This window comes from Gadus macrocephalus, chromosome 4, assembly GCF_031168955.1.
Source record: "Gadus macrocephalus chromosome 4, ASM3116895v1".
Lineage (NCBI taxonomy): Eukaryota > Metazoa > Chordata > Actinopteri > Gadiformes > Gadidae > Gadus > Gadus macrocephalus.
Window position 1 is genome coordinate 20,139,095 of NC_082385.1, and position 26,812 is coordinate 20,165,906.

At 42.0% G+C, this 26,812-nt stretch overlaps 2 long non-coding RNA genes and 1 pseudogene across 2 annotated transcripts in view; 1 reads left to right on the forward strand and 2 right to left on the reverse strand.

The window, feature by feature from the left end:
- LOC132456334 (uncharacterized) overlaps positions 1 to 26,812 on the reverse strand; it is a 175,653-nt gene that overhangs the window by 54,576 nt on the left and 94,265 nt on the right. The gene's annotated exons all lie outside the window — the stretch shown is intronic.
- LOC132456338 (uncharacterized) lies at positions 4,814 to 8,485 on the reverse strand. The gene is made up of 2 exons (XR_009525437.1): positions 8,346 to 8,485; positions 4,814 to 5,524 (listed from the first exon to the last, which is right to left on the reverse strand). It is a non-coding gene; the product is annotated as an uncharacterized LOC132456338 (long non-coding RNA).
- On the forward strand, positions 5,608 to 8,353 carry LOC132456329 (general transcription factor II-I repeat domain-containing protein 2-like; annotated as a pseudogene).

The window sequence follows — 26,812 nt, forward strand, 5'->3', positions numbered from 1 at the left end:
GACAAATACTTCCAATTGATATGCATGAGTTTGAAAATTGTGCTTTTTGACACGAACATTTAGAAATACGTGTACCTGATCACGTTTCAATAGATTAAATAACGTGACAATGTCACCTATTTTCGTGAGCCCGGGATGCCTGTACGCCGGCCATTATCGCCCGATGAAATATTCTTCGTCATATCAATCAAACCAAACATCCTTCACATTCGCCGAACGACGATTATGAAAGTAAAATGCACATTTCTCGCTAAAAATGTTTACATTAACACTTTTAATGGTTTAACTATGCTAAAATATCATATTTTCCACCCAGGATAAAAAGTATGTCCGCCATTTTCACAGAAGAATATCCTAAAAACTATCCAATAGGAAAGATGCTCACAGCGTCGATTAGAGACGTAGTGAGGCACCCCCCATTCCGTATGCAGAAGACGCCGAAGGGTACCTTTACCGTCACCGAGCGAATAAAAAGGGTACCTTTCCCGTCAGTCACCGACGCTAAAGGGCCTTTGCCAACAGTCGGTATTTGACGTTCTCGGAGTGAGACTGTGTTGGCTCAAACGAGCTTGTGCCCATTCTACTGCACATTGTTAACATCTCGATGATGCAGGGTGAGTTTCCTAGTGAGTTGAAGAAGGCGGTTGTCAAACCGACCCTAAAGAAGAAGGATGCAGATCCAGACTGCTTGAAGAACTATAGACCAGTCTCAAACCTTCCTGTTGTCTCTAAGCTTCTTGAGCGGATGGTCCTAAACCAGCTGAACAGCCACCTGCAGACCAACAACCTCCACTGCCCAGTTCAGTCTGGGTACAGACCAAATCACAGCTGTGAGACGCTCCTTGTGAAGATGACTGATGATATCTTTAGGGAAATTCATGCAGATGATATTGTTATTGTTGTCCTGCTGGATTTATCAGCGGCCTTTGATACCATCGATCATAAGAGACTTCTAAAGAAACTGGAGAATGATTTCGGTATAACAGGTTCTGCCCTGAACTGGTTCAAGCCATATCTCAAGGACAGGTCCTTTGGTGTGAAGATTGATGTATCCATCTCTAACCTGCTGTGTCTACTATTTGGAGTTCCCCAAGGCTCACTTCTAGGACCCATCCTGTTCATTCTATACATCAAACAGTTACAGAAGATAGCAGAGAAATACGGTCTCAGTATACAACTCTATGCGGATGATTCCCAGTTGTATATATCATTCCACCCAATGAGACCTACTGAACTCTGTGATATTACAGCAAGGATCAACAACTGTCTGTCAGAGATAAAAAGCTGGATGATTGAGAACTTCATGAAACTCAATGAAAGCAAGACGGAGCTGCTCGTCATGGGTAAGCCGCTTGTTCTCAAGAAACACAACCTTGAAGTAAAGATACAGTTTGGTGTCACGACCATCACACCAACTATCTGTAAAGGAGACAGCTGGAAAAGCCTGGGTGTTCTCTTGGATGCATCACTGAACATGGAGAGACAAGTCAACAATGTCAAGCAGAAGTGCAGCTGGGATATGACAAACCTCAGAACCATCAGACGGTACCTTGATGAGAAGGTGAAACTAGTGCTGATCAAGCAGCTAATCATCTCTAAGCTTGATTACTGTAATGCTCTGTACATGAATCTCACGAAGACAAGGCTTAGGAAACTCAAATCAGCGTTGAACACAGGTGTACGTTTCATCTATGACATCACAGATATGAACGTTGACCTCACTCCTTACTACAAGGCTCACATCCTCCCAATTGAACAACGGATATTTTTCAAAGTATGTCTTCTCTGCTTTAAAGTAGTGAATGGGGTTGCCCCAGTGTATCTCCAGGAGCTTGTCACAATGAGTAGTAATGATCCGACCTTGAGGGAGTCAAGACTTCGTCCGGCTGATGTCGTTCAGATGAAGCTACCAAAGATCTCCAAGCTGAAAGCAACAAACAGGCGCTTCAGTAACTATGCACCAGAAGCCTGGAACTCACTTCCATCTAGATTGAGAAAGATTGATAATATCAGCATTTTCAAGGGCCAATTGAAAAATTTTCTTTTTGAACATCTGTAGGCAGACTTTCATGTTTCCTACCTACTCCAAACAGTTTATCTGTCTTCCATGGAGTGCTATATATTTGCTTCTACCATATGTTTTTGTTAAAGTTAGGAGTGTAGAGCCGCCCTGACATGGGCAATATTCTGTCTATTTTATAGTAAGTCTATTGTTGCATATGGGCGGGATATAAATATTTTGTTTCGTTTCGTTTCGTATATATAATGTAGTTAATAGTTATATATCAATCTAAGTTACTCAACCTTTATTTAGCTGATTAATGACAGAAACATTTTTTTATATTAATGTAAGGTTGAGACTATTTTAAATATGTAATTATATTGTCAAAGTTCAATGACATTTACATTTACGCTAGCCATATAACACGATGATGTTAACAATACTGCTGGTTAAAAGTAAGGTAACACAGCTTCACCAATCTGTGGTCGTCTCTTGCTCGGAGCCAAAGATATATCCCCCGTCGGCTCCGGCGGTGAGTATTCCCCAACTCCTCCAATAAAAAATAAAAGATAAAAAATTAAATTATAATTTCTGGCTCCATTTTTGTTGGTTTCTTTGTTCGTTTATTGGGTTTCTTTGTTGTTGTTTTTTCGCGCTGTCCGGTATAACTTCTGTTTACTAACAGGTCAGGTCAGCTGTCAGGGTGGCGTTGACAGGAGCAGCGCGTGGTGGTCACGTAAGGTAAAGGGCGGTAACGGTTTGTTACGTAAACCGGAAATGCTCCGAAAGCTAGACCGTCCCATTTCTTCGGCCTTCGGAGTGTCCTTCGCGGTCTACGTAGACCGCATCCTTCGAAGGACGCGGTCTACGAAGGATGCGTCCTAGGAATTGGGACACAGCCATGATGTCTATGGCCCCTGGCGTGACAGAACACCCTGGCGTGACGGAAGTACTGTGGCTGGACGGAAGTTACCTCCGATTATTTTCTATAGACAAATAAACGTATCTATCGCCGGAAGTTACCTCCGATTATTTTCTACAGACAAATAAACGTATTTATCGCTTGAATTAACATAACAAATAAATAAAAAAATATTTCGACACGTTAGTAACCATTTTTATAGCTTAGAAAAGGTTTTTTAACGTTATTTATACAAATACCTCAGGATTCTTTGCGTTATTGAACTTATTAGACCAAAACATTTAAATAATAAAACATTATGACATGTCAGTAACCATTTTTATAGCTTAGCTTATAGCTTATTTTTTTTTAACGTTATTTAGACGAATAAACTAGTTCAGTGTGTAGACATTTATTGAATGGAATTGAGTGTATTATACACTTTACTCATTAAGTAATTGATTTAATATGTCTAATATATCATCATAATTTGATATAAAGATACATTGAAGAATGACCACACCAAAGTTTCCTCACAATTTATTCAACAAATAATATACAGAATCTTAAAGATATAGGTTCTTCATGCTGCCATCAGCTCCAACTCACTGTCAAAATAATCAAACAGTCAAGTCAATATTAAGCCTATACAATATATTATTTGTATTCTGTCACTGGAAACGTCATTCACTTCTCTTTTTCGCTTCAGTCTGAAGACTGGTTGAAGTAGTCCAACCGCCATTTGTTTGGCGGTTGGACGACTAGAATAACAGAGATTAGTATCGTAAAGTTGGGCAAGAAAATAAAAGTTACTATCAATATATTTAAATAATACCCATAACCTGATATTGCGAAGCTTATCTTCTAATTAAATGTATCCATCTTTCAAAGTTAACTGGTTTTGTGTGGAATGGGTCTTTGTGTAGCCATGAATGCTTTGGTTTAAGATAAATGCACAATAGGATAAACACACTATAGGGGACCTATTTATTATTATTTTCTATTTTTTATAATAATTCAAAGAAAATGTATAAGTTGATCACTATTGAATTACAGTAACATTTCACAGTTGGTTGTGGTATTCGTTATGGTCATAAGATTGCATGACTTATAATAGTAATAGCCTTGTTTTTATACAGGCTAGGTTTTAGTAGCCTATTAGATATTCCCCAGGAGAAACAGACACTTTTCTGCTCTGGTGGCCAGTTTTACTAAATTGTGTTGCTGTAGCATCACATTGGTGATTACGGATGACACTAAATGACACAAATTTTTCTAAAAGGGCGCAATATTATTATATTCGAATTTAGCGAAAAGTAAATAAACTACGGCTAAGATAAACTAAGACTTTAACATGAATATTACTCAATATATTAAGCATATTGACAGTCACACTTACTTCCATGGTTCATCTTCGGTTTCCGATTTTCCGTCGCGCCTGGGTTGTTGTTCTCCGGGGCTAAATAACGTTAAAAAAACCTTTTCTAAGCTATAAAAATGGTTACTAACGTGTCGAAATATTTTTTTATTTCTTTGTTATGTTAATTCATGCGATAAATACGTTTATTTGTCTATAGAAAATAATCGGAGGTAACTTCCGTCCAGCCACAGTACTTCCGTCACGCCAGGGTGTTCTGTCACGCCAGGGTGTTGTTCTCCGGGGCTGCAGCTGGACCCTACTCGAGCCCGTCTACGAAGTATGGAAAGCCAAGAAGGCCACTAACCTACTACTACCTACTAACCACTAAGGTATGCAGAACGAGCCCCTCCCACTTCTTTGCTTGACCACTAAGTTTGAAGGCAGTCTAACCAATCAGTGAAGAGAAATACCAGACTAAAGTAACGCATTGTCGAGAGCTGCAGTGCCTCCATGTTTCGCCGTAATATAAAGCTGTGTTGTCTTTACTAGGTTTCACTACAATCAGGGCTGTAGTGGTCAAATTAGAGGTGGGTAAACTATGAATTTTGTGATCAGACCGACCTCGACACAACGCAACGCAACGCAAAGTGTTGCGACTCTGTAAGGCTAGCCTGGCTATATTCCATTATGTTATCAATTAAAGTCATATTAAATCAATCAATGGCAGTCAATTAATGTGTTTGTAGTTTATTCAAGTTATTCAAATTTCAACAGTAAAGAAAGGTATGTGTATATTAAGAACTATATCTATGGCATGTGTGTATGTGTATGTATGTATGTGTAGGTATGCATGCTTTTCACAGTAGTGCCCAGAGGGCCTCCTTGTCCTCCACGTCAGGTCCTGCCTTGCAGGGGTGTGTTCTGGGGTTCATGGCTCCCCTGTGCCAGCAAAGGACTTCACATACGTGTTTGATTGAACTTTGTGAGTGGTGGGCCATTCATTTGAATAAACATCAAGGACGACACTGTGACCATGAAGTGCAGACTGCATCTCAGGGGGCACACTATGATGTTCATTAAGCTGAACCCCCTCTCACACTCAGCAGTGCTAACTGGAATGAGATGGTCGATATTCAGGAGTGGTGCAAGGTTTTCTGGAATGATGCTTGAGTTATCCTTAAAATCCCTATAGCCTTCAAGAATTTTCATTAAGTCTGAACCTTTGGGCAAGTTGTTTCAACTTGGATTCCCCATACGGTTCCTCTAGGGCACATGTGTCAATCTCAAGGCCCGCCACGTCATTTCATGTGGCCCGCACGAGTCTCCCGCGCGAGTCTCCTTGATTCGTCGTTAAAAAAAAAGGTTGCTTTATTTATTTTATATTTTACCCGCGAAGTGACGGCATTCTGCCACTAGATCCCTGTGTCCACATCAGTGTTTAATTAATGCGACAAGTGAGATTGAGCAGAAATATCCATGAGAAATATCCACACATGATCCCAAAATGTCCAGGAAGCGAAAGGTTGACGCAGATGGAAGGTTGTTTCATGAAAGATGGGAAGGCGAATATATGTTTGTGCTACAAGGAGAAAAACCGGTATGTCTTTTGTGTTCTGAGGCGGTGTCGGTCATCAAAGAGTACAATCTACATCGGCATTATGAAACCAAACACGGAGCCAAGTATGCTAAAGTTAGCCTTCAAGAAAAACAAGCGATAGTTAAAGAGTTAAAAGGCAACCTGCGATCGCAACAGAATTTGTTCACAAAAGCCACAGCCAAAAACGATGCGGCTGTGAAAGCTAGCTTTATTGTAGCTGAAGAAATCGCCCGCACTTCCAAGTCTTTTTCAGAGGGTGCCTTTGTGAAGCAGTGCATGCTGAAGGTGTGTGAGCAGGTGTGCCCCGACCAGATACAGGCTTTTAAAAATGTGAGTTTGTCAAGAAACACCATCGCGGACCGAGTCAAGGAGCTAGCAGGAAACCTAGCAGATCAGCTGGCGGAAGAGTCACGCAGTTACACAGCTTTTTCATTAGCTGTTGATGAAAGCACAGACAACAGGGACACGGCACAGCTTTCCATTTTTATTAGAGGCGTGAAGTCGGACCTCTCTGTCACCGAGGAGCTCTTGGATGTAGCTGCCATGCATGGGACCACAACTGGACGGGATATTTATGAAGCGGTGGAGAAGTCTGTGAGTAAAACTGGATTACCCTGGGAAAAGTTGGTGGGATTAACTACAGATGGTGCACCTGCAATGTGTGGAGTAAAAACGGGCTTGGTTGGACTAATGAAGGAGAAAATGCAAAAAAGTAACTGTCACACGCCTCTGATAAGTTATCATTGCATTATCCACCAAGAAGCTTTGTGTGGGAAGGTGCTGGGGATGGATAATATAATGACCACAGTCACGAAAACAGTGAACTTCATTCGGGCGCGTGGCCTGAATCACCGGCAGTTCCAGCTGTTCTTGCAGGAGATGGGCTCGGAGCACGGAGACGTCCCGTACCATACAGAAGTGCGGTGGCTGAGTAGGAGCAACGTCCTCAAACGATTTTTTGAGCTGAGGGAAGACATTGCTGTTTTCATGCAGAGTAAAGGAAAACCCTTGGCTGAACTGTCGGATCCAAACTGGCTGTGTGATTTTGCTATGTTATGTGACATAAGTGAGCATCTCGCCCAACTGAATCAGAAGCTGCAGGGACGCAACCATGTCATCACGCAGATGTCCGACATGATCACATGTTTCCAGCGTAAACTTGACTTATGGAAGTGCCAAGTGGAACAGGACAATCTTGCCCACTTTTCTGCTTGTCAGAACATCTCTGCCTCAGTTCCCGGTGTTTTTTCATGTGCCAAGTTGGCTACCAAACTGAGCCGGTTAATGGATGAATTTGATCGGCGCTTCTCTGACTTCAAAGCACAGCAGTCGGGCTTTGCCATCTTTGCCAGTCCTTTCACCACCGATGTCAGCAGTGTGCCCCATCACCTTCAGCTGGAGTTGATCGAGCTTCAAAGTGACGTTCCAGGATGCCGCAATCGAGGACTTTTACCGTCTACTGCCCCCTGGTGAGATGCCACAGCTTCGACTTCATGCTGCCCGTGTTCTCTCCATGTTTGGGAGCACCTATCTGTGCGAACAGATGTTTTCAATAATGAATCTAAATAAAACCAAGCACAGATCACGCATCACTGATGACAACCTCCACGCTGTTTTACGGATTGCCACAGCACAACAGCTAAAACCAGACATCGACACACTGGTCAAAGGAAAACGGTGTCTGATATCTGGCCAGAAAACAGATAGGTAAGCATTTTTAAAACCGAATTAAAATATATGGTAATAAAATGTATTTCCATCAAAAATAATAGTTAAACTGAGTGCAATTTAATGATTGTGCTTGCATTTTTTTGTGTGTTTGTTGTTTTCAGAACATGATCAATGGATGAGGATGGTGGAGAGGGGATCCACTTGGTGTGTTCATGGACAGGCAGTATATCCTCATCATTTCCAACTCATAGTTGTGAACTGAGACAACCCTTATTTTGTTATTTTCAGTTTATTACATATACTACTTTATGTGTAGCAATGTATTTGTTGTTTACAGGTGTATGTGTTTATGATAAGACAGACAAATGTTTACTCTTGCAAGGCTGTGTGCAGCCATTTATTTTTGTAAAATGCTACATCTGTCACACATGTTCTTAGTAGCTCAATACTGTTGGTTGTATGTTATTCTGACCCTCCCGACTGTGTAAAAAAAAAAGTTAAACAAAGTAAATGTCATAACTTGTGTTTTGATAATATATTTCTTTATTTACTCGAATAGTTTGATCGTTGATCAATGGAGTAATGTGGGTTTCTTAACCTGACAAATTTAAAGGATTATTGTTATAGTAACATTTTCTTCTCATGTTTGTAACTTCTATAAGTAATAAATGCAGAAGGTCATTTAACAATATGTTATGGAGTAGTTACATTTATTATACATTATATTTGGTTACATACTGTTTTACATTTACCTGTGGCCCTTTGAGGGCAACCATTATGCTGATGTGGCCCCCGGTGAAAATGAGTTTGACACCCCTGCTCTAGGGGAACAGGCCAGTTTGCTGGGAAAATAACTTTAAAGAAAATAAATAATAAAATAAAAAATATTTATAATATATAAAATAAAAATATTTATAAATATTTTTATTGATTTAACCGCCAACCGCCCGAATTTAATTAAAATATTTTTGTCACGTCATCCACCCGATCCACGGTTCAGCTGCGGAGTCCACGGCTGCAACCGCCAACCTCGCATCTCCAAATTGAGGCTTTAAAATAGCGACCGAGCTATAGCAAAGTTGATACGCCAAAACCGAAGTTTGATATGGATAGTAAAACTCTGACTTACTTTCGCTCACTTTGACATGGGCAGTACACGGATAGCATGACTACGCATTGGCCAATCTGAATGCTCGTAGTCATTTAATAGTTTGTCAAGTAAAATTTATTTATAAATCACAAAAACAACTCATGTGAATTGATCATCTTCAGTCTTACTTTGTACTTGAGGCCTTTTTCGGGCATCTGTTGGAGTGGGAGCACTCGAAGGTCTCTTCAAAAATCGCCTGATATCCATGGCTTATTAATGACAGGTAGGCAGGCATGATAATCCACAACGCGTAGGGCCATGTGTTTACATACTTCCTGTTTACATATTTTCCTGGATCCTGATTGGTGTCGTCGCCGCAGCCGCAAGGCACTGATTGGAGGGTCACAGACCATAATAGCATGGGCGCAGTAGCGCCGATGAAAATGATTCAGATTACAGCGTTTATTTGTTCAACAATTTGAAACTTTGTTTTAGGTGTTTTAAAATGATACATTTATTTCCGATTATTCCAATGGCAGAATACAAGGCACAGGGAACTTTGAAGTGCGTAAACGCCACTTAGAGGTGCGTAAACGCTATTTAGAGGTGCGTAAACGCTATTTCCTAAATTCCAGAGGTGCGTAAACGGCGTTTACGTGCGTTTACCCTCCACTACAGCCCTGCTGGTAATAGACACTGGATGGGATATTATCTATGTAATTTGATACTCATGAATGTTCTCAACTCATTTTAAGGCAAATAAAACATTTCAGTACCAAGAGAGGGCTTGAGATCATTTTCTGGCAGGAGGAAAAGGACTCCAATGTGTCATATTTTCGCTTTATAACGTATTACAGCTGATAAAAGAGACTGGATTTGTTCTTATCTACCCCACATAGCCCACATGAATGTTATAGTGTCAGTTTGAACCCTAATCAATTTAATGTGATAGGACCTACTCATGAATGTTTTCAATTCATTCAAGAAAATTTTCTTCAGAAATCTATAATCTGGGAAAACAATGCATAGTAATAAAATACATGTTTTATTCCATAAAAAAGACACAGAAATAATTTCGATTACAGTGGTTTAAAAACATAAAGAAGGATAATTGACTCACGGACAATAGTCCTGTAGTGCTATTGACTAGTAGCCTATTGCTGATCAGACGTCGATCCCCGTACAACGTCGATGTCTTGTCACCATTAAATCCATATCCAATACCTTTGTTTATTTAGAAAATGCAGATAACACATTCATAAAAGAAATTATATAGATATCAGTGCTCTTAGTGCCAAACTGTCTGAGAAAATGTGCAGCTTCCTAATGTGGGACAGTCATTTGCCTAATGTGGGACACTGTAAAGTCTATGTTAAAAGGCCTAAACCATGGTGCATCTTCATTCATGAACGATAGCAAAACTTCCTCAATAAGTAATTCTGTAGGTTATTTTTATCATTTGCAATGTTGTTCCTGTTAAAAAAAAACTGGTTTATGATGCAAAAGCATGTAAATAACCATTACTGTTGCATAAACCATGCTCCACCACACAAGTTTTACAACTGTCCCACATTAGGCTAATCATACTGTCACACTTTAGGACACATACCTCTCCTTAAGTGGGACAGTAGAAAAATCAATCAAAATCAAATATATAGTTTAAATATACACCATGCTATACTATTTTTTTTTTAACAGACATTTCACAAACACATTAAGATAAAAAGTAGCATTATTATTTTGATAATAATTAATTTATACCCTTAACACCAATTTCGTCAAAACTGTATGTCACTGACCTTCTGGTAGCTTTCACAGCAGGTACTCCCTGTTTGATGATTTTCCCACCCAGATTTATGACTGAACAGTTCAAAGGTTGAATGATTTTGCTCACATGACACTACAGCTTTGGTTTCCCCATAGTTTCACTAACATTTATTTGTTTGGGGAAGAGCCACACCCACTGAAGCTTAGGTGTCCCACATTAGTGTAACACTTACTACGAGCTGTAGTTAAGTTAGAGTGAATTAGGACCAGTCTCCAGGTTACGTAGGGAGCAGTAGAAGTTAACACATTAATTACAGCAAAATAACACCACAGACCAGATAAGTTTTAAATGCCGGCTTGTTTATATAAGTTTGTAGAAAAGTAAACAAATAGAAAAGTGGTACCTTAAGACAGTTACATTACATACACATACATTGATTAACAACAATTGCAGTTGAATGCAATTGGAACACTTGTAAATCTCTTGTCAGAAATATCAATTAAATTCAAGGAAATTCTTCAAGTGAAGTATCCTTTAAAGTTGCATTTAAAGTTATTTAGTTTCTAGTTTCAGAGTTAACTCAATTTAATTCAATGGTTATCTTATTTTTAAATAAGAGTTCCTTTAAATCATTATCAACAAGATTTTCTTTAAATCCTATATGTAATTAGCATTAAATGTATTTTTAATTCCTATGTCAATATCATTATGCTCTAATTTGTAATTAATTAGTTTCAATAATTTCAATGGGTCAAGTTTCAATAGCTGCAATAGCTGCAACAGCTGCAATAGGCTTATTTAGAATCAAGTAATCAGATATTTGGTTTTCTATTTGCTAGTTATATGCCAACGGGACCAGTGAGCTTCGGTTTAGTTATATCATATAATTAGCTGCAATCACATTACCAGTAAACATAACAATGAAACAAAAATAACAAAGATAACGTTCACCGATAATGTTCACAGTTCAACAATTCAATAAAACATGCAACCGTAGTAAGCATTCAAGCTTGACATTACACTGCCGTCCGTGCAATCAATGGATGCTAACAAAACTGACCACGTTGTGTAGTCCAGTCCGTGTGTGGGGTGAATGAGTCCACCCTTACCGCGTGCGCGTTGGGTTAATGTCGCAAAAATATAATCCACTCGTGGTCGAAATAACGATGGCACCAAACAGTCCTACCGCAATTCTGTTCGAACAGCGTGTGTCCTCCTCCAGAAGGCAGATTAATCTGGGAGATGCCAACCAATAGTAGTTCAGCGCCTATTGGGAAAGGCTCGCCATCTTCTCTCGTCGACCGTAACGTGGCTTCAGAACTCTCAGGTCACTCGACGATTTCTCAGTCCAAAAACAATATCAAAGTTCAAATAAAACAGTATATCTCTATAGACGGAGCGGTAACATAAAACACTTTCAAAAATGGAAAACAAAGGTTAACAACAAGGTTTTGGTTCTTAATTTTATGTCGCTCACTGGTTCTAGTTCAACAGCGTCTTGCTTCTCTGGAAAGTTTGCGTTGATTTAAGAATTCACGCATGCGCAACATTACAGCCATTCTGATTGGCTGAATCCACTGCACTTTGTTAAAGTGACAGGATATCGATTTTAACATATTTTTACAGAGGTTACATCTCCCCATCTTAAATCTATGCAAGTCCCTTTGCATATTTGATTGGGTTCCTTAACCTATTTTTGGGTTTGGATACTGATGTAAAACTAGGCTCTAGAAGGGATTTAGTGACAGCTGTATTCAAACTCTGAAATAGTGTTCGTACAATGGTCACTAAGGGATTCCCTAGGTCATTATACGTCAGTCGTCTAGAAGGTTCTCGTTGTCTTGTGGATCGTCTTACTGAAGTCTGAATCTAACCTCTATCTTCCTCGTTCCTGTCTTCATCAATCACAGTTTCATCTTGATGTGTGGCTTCACCATTTTCTGCAGGTTCCGACTCACTACATTTCTCTGTATCTGTTCCATTGGAAGTCTCAGGTAAGGATTCAGCATCAGTTGTTTCCGTTTCATGTTCTTTCCACAGGTGGGTCTATTGATTGTTCAGGTAAGTTGTCTTTTTCAGATTGGTCACTTACGGTGACGGGTTCCATTTCAGGTAAGTGTCCAGGTAAATGCCCATGTTCCATTTCGGGTAAGTGTCCAGGTTCCATTTCAGTATTAGGTAGGGATGGACTTCCTGATGAGGCTTCACCGGATTCCTCTGGAGCGCTGCTGGAGACTGCTGCAGTGCCCGTACAGGTAGGCTCGACAGAATAACTGGGCTGCTCTCAGGAAGGCACATTCCTAGTGTACTCCCGGGTGAAAGTTATCGGTTCGGAGACTGGATCGTAATAGGGATACGAAACAAAGCCATCTTCAACAGAGTAAAACTCTGTCCCTTGCTCATCAGGATCAGATGATGGATGTTGACGTGTTCTTGGTCTTGAGGGTTTGTCTGACACAGCTGTAGGTTCTTCTTCAGAAGCTGGTAAGAAACCACATGGTCACAAGAGGTCTCTGTGCAGCGTCCTGAGGGGACCGTCTGTGTTCTCTGGCTTGACCGTGTAAACTGGAAGGTCCCCTTTCCGGCTAACAACGACATGTACCGTTTCTTCCCACTTGTCAGCCAGCTTGTGTTTTCCTCTCAGACGAACGCTCCTGACTAGTACACGATCACCCACATCCAAGGTGGATTCAGTGACACGTCTGTCGAATCTGATTTTGTTGCGTGCTGCAGTCTTGGCAGCATTCTTACTAGCAAGCTGGTAACTTTTTCAAAGCTCTTACATACTCAGAGTGAGACTTCTGATTGCTGCTGTTCAATGGGACATTGAAGGCAAGATCAATAGGCAACCGAGGCTGTCGCCCAAACATGAGTTCATATGGCGTGAACCCGGTCGTCTCGTGTTTGGTGCAATTATATGCATGCACTAGTGGTTTAACAAAGTCTTTCCAGTGAGTTTTGTCTTGGGCTTTGAGAGTTCCCAGCATGTTTAGTAAAGTTCTGTTAAATCATTCAACAGGGTTTCCCCTGGGATGGTACGGTGTTGTTCTAGCTTTCCTAATAACTGCTAGTGTTGTAGAAATTAATGATTATATTCTATGGTAAACTATGATTATTATTAGGCCTGTATATCTAATGGTAGAAAACACACGGTGCCTGGGAGTCTGGGGTCAGAACAGATGGTTGAACCCCTGATAGGAGCAGGAAGCTACGGTGTTAATGCGTGCTGGTGTCCTAAATTATTTTGTTGATAATTTGGTTAGACGAACTCATGATTGATTGTGGGCGGAAACCTCGAACAAAGAAACTGCTGTGTGTGTGTGTATAAAGAAGAAGCCGAGATCCGTTGACCGGCAGTGCTTTTGCAAATCACTCGGCTGTTATCGTTGTTAAAGACGATAAAGTCTTTTGTCAATACTTGCTCCGGACCCCTCGATTTCTTTTACTCTCTCTTAAATTAGTCGAAGTGTTTTATATCTCGGTTAAAAACCACCACATAATTGGCGTCTACGAATAGGACTGGAAAGAGACAGCCCAGCTGCTGGGCTGCAGGACGGGGCGCGGACGGGGGATCACACAACCAAGCGCACAAAATTATTCTGGGTGAGTTTGGCTTACCACTAATTAAACGGTTGGTTGATCTGTTTTTGCCCTGTCTGAACGCTTGGTGAACGGGTAAAGTGTCTCTTCAGTCCAACGAACCTAAGTTAGAGAGAGAGACGGGAGCTCCAGGAGAGATTGACGTGCGTGCGCACATAGGCCATACGCGCTCTGTGGTTCTAAATAACCAAGACGCTTTGTGGCTCCCTATTTTGATACGAGTTGTTGTTATTTGGTGTTTTGGTGTTTTGGTTAAGTAGGCCTAATATAAAGTCCTGTGGCTGTCTTCTAGAGGAACGAATTAGTGAAAAAGTTCCAATGGGACAGTGCAGGTCCGCAGGTCGATTGAAGTACCTGTTGGATGTCTGAGAGTATCCCAGAGAGCTGGGTTGGTATTCATTGCCGTCGATGAATTAATTTTTATTTGAGAAGAGCTTCCTTGGGATGCCGACTATAGTGAATTTTCAATTCTTTGCTTGGACCAGTTGAACTGCAGTTCCTGCTCCATGCGGAGGGAATTTCTAATTCCGATCTTGGCATCTTGAGAAAACGGGCTTCTCGCACTTTTGAATAGATACGTTTCTTGGTTGGGGTACCGTATCAGTTGGTATTTTGAGGAGTTTCTTGTTTGTTGTTGATCTGGTCGAGTATTTATGTGTTCAACCATTATTTTGAAGGAATAGGCTAGTTGTTTGAAGCATCGTTTGAATGAGTTCAATGCCCGAAACGTGAATCAATTGAGCTGCAGATATTGGATCTGGAGGTGGGGCCAATCTTTAATTCTGATCTTGGTGCTTTGTGGCAATAGGTTCTTGTTTGAAATTCTGGTTGATTGATTATCCATCGAACCGTTCATGTTTTAATCAAAAGGCCAGTTTCTACGCTCAGTCAACCTTTTATTTGTAATTTAACTACAAAAAATTCGGAAATTTTTTGATATACTCTTAAAATTGTATAAATCGGTTTATTTCTGTATTCAAGCCGTGATAGGATTACCTCGGAGACTGCACGTTTTCTATTTAGTTGATTCTGTCATAAATAAATTAGGCGGACAGAAAATAGTTAATTTGTTTGAAGTAATTAATAATCATAAATAAATTAGACGGATAGAGAATAGTTAATTTGTCAAAGTAATGAATAAATGTGTAAATCTTCTTTGATTTAAACACTACCGCGCTGACTCTAACTGCAAAACCTGGGAGAAGCAGAAAACGTGGACGAGCAGAAACGGGGACGAGCAGAAAGCAGGGAGAAGCAGGAAATGGGCACGAGCAGTGCAGAGCTAATTATAGCCGGGACCCACATCCTAATCAACAGGGTGGGAGAGAGAAATAGAGAGAGAGATAGCAAAGCAAGGGAAAAGTGCACATTTGTAGCCTTAGAGATAATAAAATATTTAAACTAACTAGTAGAATAAACTCAAATAAATTGTATTAATAAATAGTGTATTTCAAAATAAATAAAGTAATAATTTAAAATGGCACCAACAGCGGTAGAGATTTTGAGTGGAGACCGTCTATTGCTCAAAGGTGAGATGAAAAAGATCTCTGAGAAATGGGAAGAAAGGACAGAAGGATCAGGCACTATATGGCCCATGGGAGGGACTTTTGATCCAATAATGTATAGGGACATGGAGGTAGTAATAAGGAATAACATAGATAACAGAAGTGGAAAAACTGCCTTAGCAAAGAGGGACAGGGAAAAGTTAGTACTAGCTTTGTTCCTAGAGGAAGGAGAGAGATGGCGAACATTACAGAGAGTGGCGGGAGAAATAATAGCTAATAACAAGAAGGCTCAACCATTGCCTCTGAAGGTTGAGCCACCGCTGTACAAACCAGTATCATTGTACCCATTGGTAAAAGGCAACGTAGAATTTAAAGGGGAAGTCACACTAGATGAAGGAGATAATCAATGTAACACACAGGGGAGGAGGGATGCACCCATACACATGGACTGTTATGAGGGGATTAGGAAAGCAAGGGAAGAGTGTAGCAATACTGACATTAATTCTAGTGAGAGTGAAGATGAGGACGAAGATGGGACAAGTGGTGATGAGCACAGTAATGAAGATGTGAAAGATGATTATGAACGAATTTGCGAAGGGCCTTCTCCTGGAAAGAAAAGGAGAGGAAAAAACATAAAGAAGAGAACGAAGTCTCAGAGGAGGCAGACAAAAAAGAGTACTAAACTCAAGGGGGAGGGGTATAGTGGGAGCCCAGCCTAGAGGAGTCTGGCTGCAGTACATCATTGCAAAGCCCCCTAGTACTCCAGTCACAGGGGAAACTAAGGAGAGCACGAAGGAAAAAAAAAGCACCCGACACTTCCCCAGGAAATTATCCTATTCTTGTCAAAGGACAACAGGTCCACTATCAACCGTGGGGTTCACAGGACTTGGAGGGAGTCATTTCTAAACTCCCTAACATACATGATGGGGCATCAAAATGGATTAGAACATTTGAGGAGCTCACAGTGGGAAAGCTAATGGCAGTGGGGGACCTGAAAGCTCTGTTGGCAAGAGTATTGGGGTTATCCAAGATTGAGTTTGTACTGAGGAATGGAGGGTTGAATATACTGGACGGAAAGTATGATGAGACTACACTTGATCATTACAGAGGGGCGATGTGGGCCACACTCAGGAGGGAGTTCCCGGTCCACATGCATCATAAAAACATGAGAGGTCTCCCTACACTGGAAAAAGTCTTTAATTGAACCAATTAAAAAAATGAAGGGTAATGGTTCACATCTATATAACTTGAGCCAATGACAAATATATAGCTTGCCTCAAACAATATTTCCTATGTTCATAAAAACAAAATAATACAACTTGGCACCAAGTATAATTATATTCTTTGAATGAAGTTAATACATTTAAATCGTATGTTAAATCCTAAACAAAAAAATATTGATTCACTCCAACAATTGTTTCTCATTTAAGAAATATCTATCAGAAATAATTTGTTTTATACAATCAAAAAGATTACAATTTAATCAAACAATTGTTTCTCATTTAAGTCATAATATGCATCCGATATAATTTGTTTTATCCAATTTAAAATATAAAAATCGAATCAAACAATTGTTTCTCATTTAAGAAATATCTATCAGAAATAATTTGTCTTATCCAATCAAAAAGATTAAAATTTAATCAAACAATTGTTTCTCATTTAAACATGAACATTTTTAAACATAACATATTTTTGTATACAATATATATTAACAATCTAAATGGCAGAGTTAGGCCTACTCCAGACCTCCCTCCAGACACAGACAGGCTGTGCTAGCTCACAGAACCAGTGAGTCATCGTCACTCTGGTCAAGGCTCTCTACTGCAGGTTCAGCTGTAGGTGCTACCTTGAATGAATAAGCAGCTGATGTTCCAAAAAGCTTCAAAACATGATCAGGCAGCTGGTGCTCAAAGCAAGCATCACCTGACAGCTTTAATCCATATCGGATGTATAGGATGGAGTTTAAGGTCTGCAAGGACATCCGGTTCCTGAGTTTGCTTTTTAGATAGATAGATAGATAGATAGATAGATAGATAGATAGATAGATAGATAGATAGATAGATAGATAGATAGATAGATAGATAGATAGATAGATAGATAGATAGATAGATAGATAGATAGATAGATAGATAGATAGATAGATAGATAGATAGATAGATAGATAGATAGATAGATAGATAGATAGATAGATAGATAGATAGATAGATAGATAGATAGATAGATAGATAGATAGATAGATAGATAGATACTTTAATATCTATCTATCTGGATGGCTTGCGATGGGAAATTATTTTTGTCACGAACTCCAGATATACATACACAAATAAATAAATAAATATTAATAAAATCTAATATAAAATATAACATATATGTATCCATATCCATATATATACATATACATACACACACACATATACACACATATATATATATATATATATATATATATACATACAACATAAATACACATACATACACAAAAGATAAAAGATACAACCTAAGAAAAACAAAATATACAAATAACAAATTTAATATAAATATATATACAACACCATATATACATACATATATATATATATATATATATATATATATATATACATAGACACACATACATACATACATACATACATACATACATACATACATATATACACATATACATATATATACATACATACACATGCATACACAAAAGACAGCACTGTACAAAAAGAATTGTACAGTATTGTGCAAAAGGTGCAAGAATTATAGTCCTTGTTTGAGGTCAGAGATTACAGAGAGGGACGGTGTCTGACATTCTAAGGGAGGCGTTGTAAAGTTTAATGGCCACAGGCAGGAAAGATTTCCTGTGGCGCTCTGTGGTGCATCTGGGTGAGAGGAATCTCCTGCTGAAGGTGCTCCTCTGCAGGGCCAGTGTGTCATAGAGAGGGTGTGAGACATTGTCCAAGATGGACTGAAGCCTGGACAGCATCCTCCTCTCTGCCACGGTCGTCAGGGTGTCCAGTTCCTCCCCCACAACATCACCGGCCCTCCTAATCAGTCTTTCAAGTCTGTTGGTGTCTGCAACCCTCATCCCACTGCCCCAGCATGTGACAGCGAAGAAGATTGCACTGGCTACAACAGACTCATAAAACATCCTCAGCATCGTCCGGCAGATGTTAAAGGACCTCAGCCTCCTGAGGCAAAAGAGTCGGCTTTGGCTTTTTTTGTAGACAGCCTCGGCGTTTCTAGTCCAGTCCAACTTGTTATTAAAGTACACCCCCAGGTACTTGTATTCCTCAACAGTGTCCACTGGGACCCCCTGTATGGAAACAGGGGTCACAGCTGCTGTTTTTTCCCTCCTCAGATCCACAATGAGCTCCTTCGTCTTTGTCACGTTGAGTTGCAGGTGATTCAGCTCACTCCAAGTGACAAAGTTGTCCACAACAGTCCTGTATTCATGGTCATCCCCCTTTTCAATGCAGCCAACTATTGCTGAGTCATCAGAAAACTTCTGAAGGTGGCAGGACTCAGTGCAATAGTTAAAGTCTGAGGTGAAAAGGGTGAAGAGGAAGGGAGAGAGGACAGTCCCCTGTGGGGCCCCAGTGTTGCTGACCACCTTGTCAGACACACAGTTCTGTAGGCGTACGTACTGTGGTCTGCCCGTCAGGTAATCAACAATCCAGGACACGATGGGGGCCTCCACCTCCATCGCAGTCATCTTCTCACCCAGTAGAGCCGGACGGATGGTGTTGAAGGCACTGGAGAAGTCAAAGAACATGACTCTCACAGTGCTTGCCGGCTTGTCCAGATGAGTGTAGACTCTGTTCAGCAGGTAGATGATGCCGTCCTCAACTCCCAGGCGGGGCTGGTAGGCGAACTGTAGTGGATCAGTGAAGGGCCTGACCATAGGCCTTAGCTGCTCCAGGATGAGCCTCTCCAGGGTCTTCATGACGTAGGACGTCAGGGCCACCGGTCTGTAGTCCTGAGGGCCGTTGGGACGCGGCTTCTTAGGTACAGGAACGAGGCAGGACGTCTTCCACAGCACGGGGACCCTCTGGAGGTGCAGGCTCAGGCTGAAGACCAGACTCAGTACTCCACACAGCTGATGGGCACAGGCTTTAAGCACCCTGGGCAACACACCATCAGGGCCTGCAGCTTTGCCGGAGTGGAGTCTTCTTAGCTGTCTTCTCACCAGGTCAGGCGTGAAGGACACTGTAGAGGTGACAGTTGGGGGAGGGGTGAGGTCCTCAGGTTGTAGAGGACATGATGCAGAGCAGGGAGGAGGGGTGGAGTAGGTAGGAGTGAATTGAGGTGTCAAGGGGCAGACAAGAGGTCTGTAAGGAGAAGGAGTAGGGGGAGGTGGAGTGGCAGTAGGTGTTTGGCAGCCAGCAGAAGTCTTGTGGGGGAGGGGCCGCAGTATCAAACCTATTGAAAAATAGGTTCGGTTCATTGGCCCGGTCCACACAGCCCTCCAACCCCATGCCACCAGTCTTCTGGAACCCAGTGATGTTTCTCATACCACTCCACACCTCCCTCGTGTTGTTTTGCTGGAGTTTATTCTCCAGCTTTCTCCTGTATCTGCCTTTTGCCTCCTTGATTGCAAGTTTGAGTACCACCTGTACTCTCCTCACCTCATCACGGTTGCCATCTCTGAACGCCCTCTTCTTTTCATTCAGGATGGCCTTAATGTCCTTGGTGATCCACGGCTTATTGTTGGCATAACAGGTAACAGTCCGTGCAGGGACATTACAGTCCACACAGAATTGATATAGTCTGTGATGCACTCTGTAAGCCCATCAATGTCCTCCCCGTGGGGCTCACAGAGTGCAGGCCAGTCAGTCACCTCAAAGCAGCCTTTCAGTGCCTCATAAGCCTCCCCCGACCACCTCCACACAGTCCTTGTGGTCGTAGGCTTCCTCTTCACCAGAGGCACATAGCAGGGTTTGAGGTGAACCAGGTTATGATCTGACCTGCCCAGAGGGGGGAGAGAAGAGGAGATGTATGCATCCTTAATGTTAGCATACATCAGGTCCAGGGTCCTCTCCTCTCTGGTAGGACAGCTCACATATTGCTTGAAGGTCGGCAGAACTCTATCCAAGGTGACGTGGTTAAAGTCTCCCGAAATGATGATGAGGGCACTGGGGTGTTGAGTCTGGAGTTTGGAGATGGTGGTGTGGACGATGCTGCTGGCAGATGTTGGGTTTGCAGAGGGAGGGATGTACAGTACAACAATGATAACATGCGGGATCTCTCTAGGCAGATGGTATGGACGAAGTCCAACGGCGAGCAGTTCAGCATCCGGTCTACAGAGCTGTTCTTTAATGGTGATGTGACCAGGATTGCACCAACTGCTGTTTACAAAAACGGCAACCCCCCCTCCTTTCCGCTTACCGCTCTCAATACAATCCCGGTCAGCTCGGATGGTGTGGAAGCCATCCACGGAGACTATCTGGTCCGTAATGTCCCTGTGCAGCCATGTCTCAGTAAAACACATCAGGCTGCACTCCCGGTACTCCCGGTGGCTCCGCGTCAGCGCCGTCAGCTCGTCCATTTTGTTGCTAAGAGACCGCACATTTCCCATAACAACCGAGGGGAGACACGGCTTAAATCTTCTCCTATCCATAAGCCCTTCCCGTCTCGACCCTCCTCTCATCCCACGACATTGTTTCCCTCCTCTGCATCCCCGGTTAGCTTTCCTCCAGAGTTCAGGTGGGATATCAGCTGGTCTGTCCACTATGCCGGTCGGCATTAGCGCAAACAGCTGTTCCCCGGAGTAAACAAAGGCAGCTTGTTGCTGCGGCATAAAAAACAATCACTAACTAGAACTGCAAGCAGTTATGCAGGGGTCCAAGAAGTGTGCATTTCGCCGGCACAACGCGAAGCATGTGTTCAAAAATTGAGAAACGGCGTATGCGAAAAGATGCAGCTGACTCCAGTGAATCTGTAGATATAAAGGTTTTGACTGTGGGAGCTTCGGTGTGGGAGTTATAGCCCAAAACGCGTTTTGAGAACATTCCATTGGCCAATTAGGAGATATTGGACTCGATCCGATGTCTAATTTTGGATTTTCTTGGATTTTTAATTTTCCACGTCTAATTTAGCTAATAAACAAATATTAAAAACTCTACCGTTTCGTCGTCGAAGGTCGGATCAAAAAACTGTTGATGATTTGGTCAAGAAATGTGGGAGGAGTAGCGAAAAAACAGTTTTGCGGTTTTCGCGATTTAGCGAAAAATATTCATAGACGCAAATGGGCGTGGCCTGGGCCAAAAGATGCAGCAGACTCCAGTGCATCTGTGGGTATATCGTTTTTGACTGTGGGAGGTTCGGTGTGGGAGTTATAGCCCCAAACAAGTTTTCCTAGGTATAGCGCCACCTAGTGGCCGGCAGGTCTGGATTTTGTCGTCTGCATAGTCTTCACGTACCTGGATCTAGTCATGTAATTGGCGTGTGTGCACCATTTACGGTTTGGGCTGTGGTACCACTTCTAGCTGGGAATAATAAAAACAAGAAATGTGCATTTCGCCGGCACAACGCGAAGCATGTGTTCAAAACAAATGGGCACGGCGTGTGCCAAAAGATAAAGCTGACTCCAGTGAATCTGTGGATATAAAGGTTTTGACTGTGGGAGGTTCGGTGTGGGAGTTATAGCCCAAAACGCGTTTTCAGAACATTCCATTGGCAAATTAGGAGACACACAATGTCGTAGTTTTTTGGCGCCGCCTTGTGGCGAAATTTTCCGAAGACAATTTTCCTTTTCCAAATAACTCCCGCCCACATTAATAATTCTTGGCCATATTTTTTATATAGACTCGGGTTTGCCCCTTGATGGTTTCCTCATAGTTTGAAGAACATTCCTTTGGCCAATTAGAAGATATACAATTTCCTCTTTTATTGCGCCCCCTAAAGGCGTAATTTTCCAAAATTTTTATCGAACGTCTTCATGGTTAGCACCAACATCTGTGTAACATTTGGACTCGATCCGATGTGTAGTTTTGGATTTTTTTGGATTTTGGATTTTTCACGTCTAATTTAGCTAATAAACCAATATTCAAAACGCTACCGTTTCGTCGTCGAAGGTCGGATCAAAAAAGTGTCTATGATTTCTTTGCGTGTGCGTCTGAAGATGTTGTGTGCAAAGTTTGGTGTTGATTGGTCAAGAAATGTGGGAGGAGTAGCGAAAAAACAGTTTTGCGGTTTTCGCGATTTTGCGAAAAAAAATTATAGACGCAAATGGGCGTGGCCTATCCAAAAGATGCAGCAGACTCCAGTGAATATGTGCGTACAAGTTTTTGACTGTGGGAGGTTCGGTGTGGGAGTTATAGCCCCAAACGCGTATTCCTGGGTATAGCGCCACCTAGTGACCGGCGTGTCTGGATTTTGTCGTCTGCTGAGTCCGAACAGATCTGGATCTAGTCATGCAATTCGCGTGTCGGCACCATTTACGGTTTGGGCTGTAGTACCACTTTCAGGGGGGTAAGAATAACTAGAACTGCAAGCAGTTATGCAGGGGTCCAAGAAGTGTGCATTTCGCCGGCACAACGCGACAAGAAATGTGCATTTCGCCGGCACAACGCGAAGCATGTGTTCAAAACGCTACCCTGAACCTGTGGATACAAAGGATTTGACTGTGGTAGGAGTAGCGAGAAGTCAGTGTAGCGTTTTGGCGGCGAAATTTTGTAGAAGATATACAATTTCCTCGTTTATTGCGCCCCCTAATGGCGAGATTTTCCGAAATTTATATCGAACGTCATTAAGGTTAGCACCGACATGTGTGTAGAATTTGGACTCGATCCGACGTCTACTTTTAGATTTTTTGGGATTTTTGATTTTCCACGTCTAATTTAGCTAATATACTAATATTCCAAACGCTACCGTTTCGTCGTCGAAGGTCGGATCAAATAACTGTCTATCATTTCTTTGCGTGTTCGTCTGAAGATGCCGTGTGCAAAGTTTGGTGTTGATTGGTCAAGAAATGTGGGAGGAGTAGCGAAAATACAGTTTTGCGGTTTTCGCGATTTAGCAAAAAATATTCATAGACGCAAATGGGCGTGGCCTAGGCCAAAAGATGCAGCAGACTCCAGTGCATCTGTGTGTACAAGTTTTTGGAATCTGGGAGGTTCGGTGTGGGAGTTATAGCCCCAAACGCGTATTCCTTGGTATAGCGCCACCTAGTGGCCGGCATGTCTGGATTTTGTCGTCTGCGTAGTGTTCACGGACCTGGATCTAGTCATGCGATTGGCATGTCGGCACCATTTACGGTTTGGGCTGTGGTACCACTTCTACGGAAGGAAGTATAAGAACTAGAACTGCAAGCAGTTATGCAGGGGTCCAAGAAGTGTGCATTTTGCCGGCACAACGCGAAGCATGTGTTCGAAATTGAGAAACGGCGTATGCCAAAAGATGCAGCTGACGCCAGTGAATCTGTGGATATAAAGGTTTTGACTGTGGGAGGTTCGGTGTGGGAGTTATAGCCCAAAACGCGTTTTCAGAACATTCCATTGGCAAATTAGGAGACATACAATGTCTTCGTTTTTTGGCGCCGCCTTGTGGCGAAATTTTCCGAAGACAATTTTCCTTTTCCAAATAACTCCCGCCCACATTAATAATTCTTGGCCATATTTTTCATATAAACTCGGGTTTGCCCCTTGATGGTTTCCTCATAGTTTGAAGAACATTCCTTAGGCCAATTAGAAGATATACAATTTCCTTGTTTATTGCGCCCCCTAATGGCGAAATATTCCGAAGTTTTTATCGAACGCCATTAAGGGTAGCGCTAACATGTGTCTAAGATTTGGACTCGATCCGACGTCTAATATCTTTTTTTTCTGGATTTTAGATTTTCGACTTAAAACGTAGCTAAGCGACAAATATTCAAAACGCTACCGTTTCGTCGTCGAAGGTCGGATCAAAAAACTGTCTATCATTTCATTGCTTGTGCGTCTGAAGATGCCGTGTGCAAAGTTTGGTGTCGATTGGTCAAGAAATGTGGGAGGAGTAGCGAAAAAACAGTTGTGCGGTTTTCGCGATTTAGCGAAAAAAAATTATAGACGCAAATGGGCGTGGCCTATGCCAAAAGATGCAGCAGACTCTAGTGAATAAGTGGGTACAAGTTTTTGACTGTGGGAGGTTCGGTGTGGGAGTTATAGCCCCAAACGCGTATTCCTTGGTATAGCGCCACCTAGTGACCGGCGTGTCTGGATTTTGTCGTCTGCGTAGTCCGAAGAGATCTGGATCTAGTCATGCAACTGGCGTGTCGGCACCATTTACGGTTTGGGCTGTGGAGTCACTTTTAAGGAGGTAAGAATAAAAACTAGAACTGCAAGCAGTTATGCAGGGGTCCAAGAAGTGTGCATTTCGCCGGCACAACGCGAAGCATGTGTTCAAAACAAATGGGCACGGCGTGTGCCAAAAGTTGCAGCTGACTCCAGTGAATCTGTGGATATAAAGGTTTTGACTGTGGGAGGTTCGGTGTGGGAGTTATAGCCCAAAACGCGTTTTCAGAACATTCCATTGGCAAATTAGGAGACATACAATGTCTTAGTTTTTTGGCGCCGCCTTGTGGCGAAATTTCCGAAGACAATTTTCCTTTTCCAAATAACTCCAGCCCACATTAATAATTCTTGGCCATATTTTCTATATAGACTCGGGATTGCCCCTTGATGGTTTCCCTCGAGTTTGAAGAACATTCCTCAGGCCAATTAGAAGATATACAATTTCCTCGTTTATTGCGCCCCCTAATGGCGAAATATTCCGAATTTTTTATCGAACGCCATTAAGGGTAGCGCTAACATGTGTCTAAGATTTGGACTCGATCCGACGTCTAATATCTTTTGTTTCTGGATTTTAGATTTTCGACTTAAAACGTAGCAAAGCGACAAATATTCAAAACGCTACCGTTTCGTCGTCGAAGGTCGAATCCAAAAACTGTCTATTATTTCTTTGCGTGTGCGTCTGAAGATGCCGTGTGCAGAGTTTGGTGTCGATTGGTCAAGAAATGAGGAAGGAGTAGGGAAAAGGCAGTTTTGCGGTTTTCGCGATTTTGCGAAAAAAAATTATAGACGCAAATGGGCGTGGCCTATGCCAAAAGATGCAGCAGACTCCAATGAATATGTGCGTACAAGTTTTTAACTGTGGGAGGTTCGGTGTGGGAGTTATAGCCCCAAAGGCATATTCCTTGGTATAGCGCCACCTAGTGACCGGCGTGTCTGGATTTTGTCGTCTGCTTAGTCCGAACAGATCTGGATCTAGTCATGCAATTTGCGTGTCGGCACCATTTACGGTTTGGGGTGTGGTATCACTTTTAGGGGGGTAAGTATAGGAATAATAATAATCCTTACAAAAACAATAGGGATCCAATCTGTTGGCTTGGACCCCTAATAAAAAAAATCCTTACAAAAACAATAGGGATCCAACCTGTTGGCTTGGACCCCTAATAAAAATCCTTACAAAAACAATAGGGTTCCAACCTGTTGGCTTGGACCCCTAACTAGAACTGCAAGCAGTTATGCAGGGGTCCAAGAAGTGTGCATTTCGCCGGCACAACGCGAAGCATGTGTTCAAAACAAATGGGCACGTCGTGTGCCAAAAGATGCAGCTGACTCCAGTGAATCTGTGGATATAAAGGTTTTGACTGTGGGAGGTTCGGTGTGGGAGTTATAGCCCAAAACGCGTTTTCAGAACATTCCATTGGCAAATTAGGAGACATACAATGTCGTAGTTTTTTGGCGCCGCCTTGTGGCGAAATTTTCCGAAGAGAATTTTTCTCGTGGCGAAAATGTACGATTTTTTTATCGAACGACATTAAGGTTAGCACCGACATGTGTGTACAATTTGGACTCGATCCGATGTCTGATTTTTTATTTTTTTGGATTTTGGATTTTCCACGTCTAATTTAGCTAATATACCAATATTCCAAACGCTACCGTTTCGTCGTCGAAGGTCGGATCAAAAAAATGTCCGAATTTTATTATTTGTGTGCGTCTGACGATGTCGTGTGCAAAGGTTGGTGTTGATTGGTCAAGAAATGTGGGAGGAGTAGGGAAAAAACAGTTTTGCGGTTTTCGCGATTTAGCGAAAAATATTCATAGACGCAAATGGGCGTGGCCTATGCCAAAAGATGCTGCAGACTCCAGTGCATCTGTGTGTACAAGGTTTTAGACTCTGGGAGGTTCGGTGTGGGAGTTATAGCCCCAAACGCGTATTCCTTAGTATAGCGCCACCTAGTGACCGGCGTGTCTGGATTTTGTCGTCTGCTGAGTCCGAACAGATCTGGATCTAGTCATGCAATTGGCGTGTCGGCACCATTTACGGTTTGGGCTGTGGTCGGACTT